The following is a 9272-nucleotide window of genomic DNA, read 5'->3' as shown; positions in this document are numbered from 1 at the left end:
GTCGAAGGGCTTCGACCATATATATCCAAAAAAGGCATTGACGTGTTTTAATTACCAATCCTAGTGGATATCCTTCACACAATAGACTCTTTATTATTATGTTTTTATTTTTAGCCTTACCCCTATGCATGCCAGCTCTAGATGAAAAAAGCAGGTACTTGGGACAAAGCCTTAGTCAATATATATATATAATTTTTAGCATATTCAGCCAAAAAACGTTTTTTTTTTTTTTTTTATCAAAAAATAATTATATTTCAGTATCTGGTCTAAGCATTTATATCTAGATTGTAAGCTCTAACGAGCAGGGCCCTCTGATCCCTTCTGTATTGATTTGCATTGTAATTGTACTGTCTGCCCCCATGTTGTAAAGCACTGCGCAAACTGTTGGCGCTATATAAATCTTGTATAATAATGAAAATATACCCTCTTTCTTTTGGCTTCTTTTATACCGTTTTCCCTTGTGTGTGTCCAAACATAAAAAGCAGGTATTTGGGACAAAGCCTAAATTAACATTTATTAACAGTGTTTTTTTTGGGGTGTTTTTTTTAAGCATATGCAGCCTCCAGCAGATCAGCAATCTTATGCCGCGTACACACGATCCGAATCTCCGACAACAAATGTTCGATGTGAGCTTTTGGTCAGATATTCCGACCGTGTGTAGGCTCATTTGCAGTCGGAATTTCCAACAACAAATGTTCTCAATTTTTCCGACAACAAAAGTTCTTGTCGGAAATTCCGATCGTCTTGTAGCCAATTCCGACACACAAAAATCTTATGCATGCTCGGAATCAATTTGACGCATGCTCGGAATCATTGAACTTCATTTTTCTCGCCTCTGAGGGCTCGTATGTGTTGTACGTCACCGTGTTCTTGACGTTCGGAATTTCCGACAACATTTGTGTGACCGTGTGTATGCAAGACAAGTCTGAGCTGACATTCCGTCGGAAAATAATTGACGGTTTTGTTGTCGGAATGTCCAATCGTGTGTACGCGGCATTAGACTCCATACATGCTATTAGATTTTCTGCAGATTTGTGTCTTCGGGTTTACCAGAACCATATAATATGAGGTCAAACCTTAAAGCCCTGTACACACGATCAGTCCATACGATGAGAATGGTCCGAAGGACCGTTGTCATCGGTTAACCGATGAAGCTGACTGATGGTCCGATGTGCCTACACACCAAAACGATTGTGTCAGAAAGCGGTGACATAAAACACAACGACGTGCTGAAAAAAACGAAGTTCAATGCTTCCAAGCATGCGTCGACTTAATTCTGAGCATGCGCGGGTTTTTAACCGATGCTTTTGCATACTAACGATCGGTTTTGACCTATCGGTTAGGCGTCCATCGGTTAAATTTTAAAGCAAGTTCTAAAAATTTTGACCGAAGGTTAACTGGCCGATGGGGCCCACACACGGTCGGTTTGGACCGATGAAAAGGTCCTTCAGTCCATTTTCATCGGTTTTGACCGACCGTGTGTACGCGGCCTAAGAGTTTCAATTTGTATGCAATCAGGCACTACATGGTTTTGGTAAATCTGAAGACAAAGGCCTGAAGAAAATCTAATAGTGTGTATGGGGCATTAAACACAAATCAGATTGCTGGAAACCCTCAATATACCCTTATGTGATCTAAAACAGACATTAAACTGGATAGCTGTGATCGAGCACTTATGTCTTTAAATAAATGAGTTGTGTTCTCTGGGTTGTTCATGCATTAAGCTGTAAATGACAGATTAGCTGAATGATCGGATGCAATAACAACAATGAGTTTCCTTTTGTGACTTGTGAAGATGAGAGCTGTATCCATGGTACCCATAGTGGACTGTCCCTTGTTTATTTCCCCAAAGTTATAGAAAAAAAACACAGATCGCTCATTTTCCTAGCATTGGGGAATGTATGAGTGTGGCTTGTCATCCTATGACAGCTCTATCTATTACATGCTGTGACAGATCGCTGGGTGGATGAAATATGAATAACGCCATCATCCGTGTTGGCTCAGTACACAGCAATCCAAGTATTAGGACATATCCAGCTTTCCGATCACACCAAGAAAACCCACAAAAACAACTCCCCAGCATAGCTGATCGCTCACCAGATTCTGGTCTCCGCCGGTTCTTTCAGGGTGTCCTGCGCATTGTCTTCCCGATCGGATCTTGTGAGCCGCTCTTTGATGTCAGGGATGTGTCATCGTAGGCGATCTAATATTCGGGACCGTGTGTGTTTATGTGGGGGGCCGCTGGGATCGGTTACTATGGAGGTGTGTTCCCTTGTAGTGCCCTCATAGGCGAGGAGGACTGTGCCTCCTGTGCACACCTGCACCGTGCGTCCTCCTCTCCTCTCCCAGCTCTTTACTAAGCTCGCTGCCTGGCAGCCCTTTTATACTCGGGAGGGCTCCTCCCCCTTCTCAGTCTACACCATCACCCACATGTGCTCCCCAACAGATGTTCCTCTTCAAGGGTGGCACCCTGTTTAGTTATGCCATGTATTACCCACACTCACAGTGTTATGTAGTATTGCATTGGCTGAGAAGGACCACTTCACATCCATTTTTCATAGTGACAGGTGTATGAGAAAACAGAATCAGCTGATTGTCCAGTACAGATTAAAATTATATATATATATATATATATATATATATATATATATATATATATATATATATATATATATATATATATATAATATATATGTGTATATATATATATGTGTATATATATATATGTGTATATATATATATATATATATATATATATATATATATATATATATATATATATATATATATATATATATATATATATATATATATATATATATATATATATATATATATATATATATATATATATAAATATATATATATACTCACTGACCACTTTATTAGGTACACCTTGCTAGTACCAGCTTGGACCCCCTTTTGCCTTCAGAACTGCCATAAAGCGGAGGTTCACCCAAATAACATTTATATCAGACCAACTTCTTTATACGCGGAGGAAAACGATGTGTTTCGCCCATCGAGTTCCTCGGTCGTGTGTACGAGGCTTGACATGTACAGTCCGCAATTTTTTTTTTTTTTTAGGCTGTACATACCTTCTAATCTATATTTGCAATCTGGCTTCTGGGTACTTCTCCCCGCGGGAGTAGGCGTTTCTATGCTGAGGAGGAATCTCATCTGGGAGGTCGCCCAGATGATTGACGTCCTTTCAGAAAAAGTTCTCCCCGGCGGATAAGGCCCCGCCCCCCCTATTGCGTAGGCGCGTAACAGCGTTTCCGAAAGAAGCCAAACATGCAGAGCTGCGAGTCGGCTCTATACGGCGCCTGCGCACCGACTAGGAGCCGTGTAGAGCTGACTGCGCAGGCGCCGTATAGAGCTTCTTCATGTTCGGCTTCTTTCGGAAACGCTGTGACTCGTGACGTGCCTACGCAATATGGGGGGCGGGTCCTTATCCGCCGAGGAGAACTTTTTCTGAAAGGACGTCAATCATCTGGGTGACCTCCCAGATGACATGCCTCCTCAGCATAGAAACGCCTACTCCCGCGGGGAGAAGTACCCGGAAGCCAGATTGCAAATATAGATTAGAAGGTATGTACAGCCTAAAAAAAAAAAAAAAATTGCGGACTGTACATGTCAAGCCTCGTACACACGACCGAGGAACTCGACGGGCGAAACACATTGTTTTCCTCGTCGAGTTCCTTGTTAGGCTGTCGAGGAACTCGACAAGCCAATGCCAATGCCAATGCTCTCTTTTTTGATTGGTCGAGTTTCTCGACAGTTTCCTCGACGAAAATGTACACACGACCGGTTTCCTCGACAAAAAAATATCTCCCAGCAAGTTTCTTGCTGGTTTTTGCCGAGAAACTCGGTCGTGTCTACGAGGCTTTAGAAGTATAAAGAAGTTGGTCTGATATAAATGTTATTTGGGTGAACCTCCACTTTAAAGAGGAAGTAAACCCTTGGTTAATTATTATTTTTTTAACCACTTGACAACTGGGCACTTAAACCCACTTAATAACCAGACCAATTTTCAGCTTTCGGTGCTCTCACAATTTGAATGACAATAACTCAGTCATACAACACTGTAACCAAATGAAATTTTTGTCCTTTTTTTCCCACAAATAGAGCTTTCTTTTGGTGGTATTTGATCACCTCTGCGGTTTTTATTTTTTTCGCTATAAATGAAAAAAGAACGAAAATTTTGTAAAAAAATGAATTTTTCTTCATTTCTATTATAAGATTTTGCAAAAAATGAATTTTTCTTCATAAATTTGGCCTAAAATGTATACTGCTACATATCTTTGGTAAAAAATAAAATAAAAATTTGGATATTATTTAGTCTGGGTGAAAGTTATAGGGTCTGCAAGCTATGGTACCAATTACTGAAAATTGATCAATTTGATCACATCTGATGTACTGACAGCCTCTCTCATTTCTTGAGACCCTAACATGCCAGAAAAGTACAAATACCCCCTAAATGACCCCTTTTTGGAAAGAAGACATTCCAAGGTATTTAGAAAGAGGCATGGTGAGTTTTTTGAAGTTGTCATTTTTTCCCACAATTCTTTGCAAAATCAAGGTTTTTTTTTTTTTTTTTTTTTTTCCCACAAAAGTTTCATATTAGCAGGTTATTTCTCACACACAGCATATGCATACCACAAATTACACCCCAAAACACATTCTGCTATTCCTCCCGAGTATGGCGATACCACATGTGTGAGACTTTTACACAGCGTGGCCACATACAGAGGCCCGACATGCAGGGAGCACCATCAGGCGTTCTGGAACACCCAGACCAATTCTGACATTCCTCTCCTACATGTAAAAATCATCATTTATTTGCTAGAAAATGACATAGAACCCCAAAACATTATATATGCTTTTTTAGCAAAGACCCTAGAGAATACAATGGCGGTCGTTGCAACTTTTTATCGCGCATGGTATTTGCACAGCAATTTTTCGAACGCATTTTTTTGGGAAATAAAACAGTTTTGTGCTTTTTAAAAAAAAAAAACATTAAAGTTAGCCCAATGTTTTTGCATAATATGAAAGACGAAGTTACGCCGAGTAAATAGATACCCAACATGTCACCCTTCAATATTGCACACGCTTGTGGAATGGCGCCAAACTTCGCTACTTAAAAATCCCCATAGGTGACGTTTTAAATGTTTTTACTGGTTACATGTTTTTAGTTACAGAGGAGGTCTGGGGCCAAAATGATTGCTCTCGCTCTAACGTTCGCAGCGATACCCCACATGTGTGGTTTGAACACCGTTTTCATATGTGGGCGGGACTTACGTACACATTCGCTTCTGTATACGAGCACGCGGGAACAGGGGCGCTTTAAATATTTTTTTTTTATTTTTATTGTTCATTTTACTTAATTTATTTTAGTTTGACACGTTTTTCCCCAAAAATAAATGTTTTGATCACTTTTATTCCAATTACAAGGAATGGAAACATCCCTTGTAATAGGAATATAGCATGACAGGTCCTCTTTACAGTGAGATATGGGGTCAATAAGACCCCACATCTCACCTCTAGGCTGGGAAGCCTGAAAAAAAACAAGAAAAAAAACGATCCTGGCTTCGATCGCAGCGGTGAGTCAGAAGAAGCACCGGAGGGCGAAGGGAGTGGGGACGTCCCTTTTTGCCTCCCGTAAGAACGATCAAGAGGCGGAACAGCCGCCATGATCGTTCTTATGGTGTAGAGAATCGCCGGCTGAAAAAAATGATATCTGAATGATGCCTGTAGCTGCAGGCATCATTTAGATATCCCTGCACAAAGTCAAGGACCTCATATGACGTGGGCGGGAAGTGGTTAAAACACATTTTTTTCCCCAGAGTATTTTCTGGGTATTGCAAAGTATTGGCCGGGGTATTGCAAAGTATTGGTGTGGGGGTATTGCAGAGTATTGGTGCGGGGGTATTGCAGAGTATGGTGCGGGGGTATTGCAGAGTATGGTGCGGGGGTATTGCAGAGTATTGGTGCGGGGGTATTGCAGAGTATTGGTGCGGGGGTATTGCAGAGTATTGTGTGGGGGGTATTGCAGAGTATTGTGTGGGGGGTATTGCAGAGTATTGTGTGGGGGGTATTGCAGAGTATTGTGTGGGGGGTATTGCAGAGTATTGTGCGTGGGGTATTGCAGAGTATTGTGCGTGGGGTATTGCAGAGTATTGCACGGGGGGTACTGCAGAGTATTGCGCGGGGGGTACTGCAGAGTATTGCGCGGGGGGTATTGCAGAGTATTGCACGGGGGGTATTGCAGAGTATTGTGCGGGGGTACTGCAGAGTATTGCGCAAGGGGTACTGCAGAGTACTGGCAGGGGGTACTGCAGAGTATTGCGCGGGGGTATTGCAGAGTATTGCGCGGAGGTATTGCAGAGTATTGCGCGGGGGTATTGCAGAGTATTGCGCGGGGGTATTGCAGAGTATTGCGCGGGGGTACTGCAGAGTATTGCGCAAGGGGTACTGCAGAGTATTGCGCGGGGGTATTGCAGAGTATTGCGCGGGGGTATTGCAGAGTATTGCGCGGGGGTATTGCAGAGTATTGCGCGGGGGTATTGCAGAGTATTGGTGCGGGGGTATTGCAGTGTATTGAGCGGGGGTATTGCAGAGTATTGCGCGGGGGTATTGCAGAGTATTGCGCGGGGGTATTGCAGAGTATTGCGCGGGGGTTTTGCAGAGTATTGCGCGGGGGTTTTGCAGAGTATTGCGCGGGTGTTTTGCAGAGTATTGCGCGGGTGTTTTGCAGAGTATTGCGCGGGTGTTTTGCAGAGTATTGCGCAGGTGTTTTGCAGAGTATTGCGCGGGGGTTTTGCAGAGTATTGCGCATGGGGTATTGCAGAGTAATTGCGCAGGGAAGGCAGAGCATTGCAGAGTATTGCGCAGGGAAGGCAGAGTATTGCAGGGGTTAATGCAGGGATGGCTGAGCAGGGATGGATGGATCTGTGACTGCAATAGTCACAGATCCATCCCACACTGCTGCTGCCATCCGCGCTCTCCTCTCACACTGTACCGATCGGTACAGCGAGAGGAGGGAGGAACCGGCGTCATCAAATGACGCCGGTTTGTTTACCTGTGATCGCGCCGTCATTGGACGGCGCGATCACATGGTAAAAGACCGCCGTTGCCGGTCAGTTACCGTGATCTGTGTAGCGCCGGGTCTCATAGACCCGGCGCGCACAGAATTTTCTGTGTGCGCGCCAGAGGCGGCGCGCATTACTGCTTCTGGTGGGCGCCGTTTCAGAACGGCGACCCCCCAGTTAAGCAACCACCTTGCCGCCGTTTGTAGACGGCGGCTGGTGGTTAAGTGGTTAAATACACCTGCAAGAAAAAGTCATAATGAGCTAGTATGCACAGCGCATCCCCACGCATGCGCAAAAACACTGCATTAACCCTGTTAATGACATTCACCATAGACAGCGGTGCCCGTTTTTGTGAAAATATCTCCTTAAAGCGGGGGTTCACCCTATAAAATAAAAAAAAATTTTTTTTTTCTTCTAGCCTAAAATTCGGCATTGTAGCGCGAGCTACAGTATGCCGGTCTTTTTTTTATCGCCGTACTCACAGTGTAATCGTACATCGTAGATTCCGACTGCCCACGGGGAATGGGCGTTCCAATCCAGACGGAAGGTGATTGACGGCCGGCTCTGGCGCGTCACGGTTCTCCGGAAATAGCCGAAATAGGCTTGGCTCTTCACGGCGCCTGCGCATAGTCTGTGCGCAGGCGCCGTGAAGAGCCGAGACCTACTCCGGCTGTCTTCGGGGAGCGTGACGCGCCAGAGCCGGCCGTCAATCACCCTCCCTCTTGAAAGGAACGCCCATTCCCCGCGGCAGACGGAATCTACTATGTACGATTACACTGTGAGTACGGCGATAAAAAAATTAAGACCGGCATACTGTAGCTCGCGCTACAATGCCGAATTGTATGCTACAATGTTGTTCTGCAGGGTGAACCACCGCTTTAACCGTGTGGGTTAAGGAGATATTTCTTGCACCTACAGGTAAGCCTTAATCTAGGCTTACCTGTAGCCTAGGTGCAAGTTGTAACAGTGGGTTTACAACCACTTTAAAGCGGTTGTAAACCTTTCGTGCTAATGACTGGCCCTCCCAGCCCCCCCCCCCCCCCCGTTTTACTTACCTGAGTCCTGTAATTCCCACGGCAGAGACACACTCTCCCTCTCTGCACAGGGTCCCGACTCTTGATTCGATAGATTGACAAGCACAAGGCCTGCGGGCCGAATCCGGCTCTCCAGGCCATTTCATGTGGCCCTCGCACCTCTTATGCAGCTGCAGGTAGGGTTGCCACCTCATCCCTTTAAAACAGAACACATATGAATTACACAGGTTCTGAGGCAAATTAAGGTGGTAATTAGACTCATTTGGTGCCTTACCTGCATTAAATTAGCCTCAGAACCTGTGTAATTCATATTTGTTCTGTTTTAAAGGGATGAGGTGGCAACCCTAGCTGCAGGAGAGCTCCAGCCAGAGCCGCCATCAGGGGGGTACAGGCATTACACCTGTAAGGGGCCCGGAGGTCCCCAGGGGCCCGGATGGCAACCCCCTTTAAAAAAAAATATATATATATTTTTTTGTCTTTATATATATTTATATATATATATATATATATATATATATATATATATATATATATATATATATATATATATATATATATTATTAAAGGGCTCAGAGGGCCCCATGTGGCCCCATTTTTTTATATATATATTTTTTTGTCTTTATATATTTTTATATATATATATATATATATATATATATATATATATAATTAAAGGGCTCAGAGGTCCCCAGGGCCCCATGTGTGGCAAACCCCCCCTTTTTTTTATATATATATATATTTTTTTTTATTTATTATTAAAGGGCCCTGAGGTCCCCAGGGCCCTGGATGGCAACCCCCCTTTTTTTCATAAATGTTTATTTTTAATTTTATATATATATATATATATATATATATATATATATATATATATATATATATATATATATATATATATATATATATATATATATATATATATATACATATATATATATATATATTTTATTATTATTATTATTATTATTATTATTAAAGGGCCCAGAGGTTTCTTTTTTTCATTTTTATTAAAGGGCCCAGAGGTCCTGGATGGCAACCCCCCTTTTTTGCAATTTCTTTTTATATATATATATACACACACACACATACATTTATATATATATATATATATATATATATATATTATTAAAGGGCCCAGAGGGCCCCAGATGGC

The 9272-nt window shown here is 42.8% G+C and overlaps 1 protein-coding gene across 1 annotated transcript in view; it reads right to left on the bottom strand.

Moving 5' to 3' along the window:
• SLC7A8 (solute carrier family 7 member 8) overlaps positions 1-2366 on the bottom strand; it is a 77534-nt gene extending 75168 nt beyond the window's left edge. The window contains exon 1 of the mRNA XM_040354533.1: positions 2098-2366. The gene's annotated coding sequence lies outside the window, so the exon portion shown is untranslated. The remainder of the gene's footprint in view (positions 1-2097) is intronic.
• Between the last annotated feature and the right edge of the window lie 6906 nt (positions 2367-9272).

The sequence above is a fragment of the Rana temporaria genome, chromosome 1 (genome assembly GCF_905171775.1).
Source record: "Rana temporaria chromosome 1, aRanTem1.1, whole genome shotgun sequence".
NCBI classification, from domain to species: domain Eukaryota; kingdom Metazoa; phylum Chordata; class Amphibia; order Anura; family Ranidae; genus Rana; species Rana temporaria.
This window is presented reverse-complemented; position numbering and strand designations above follow the sequence as displayed.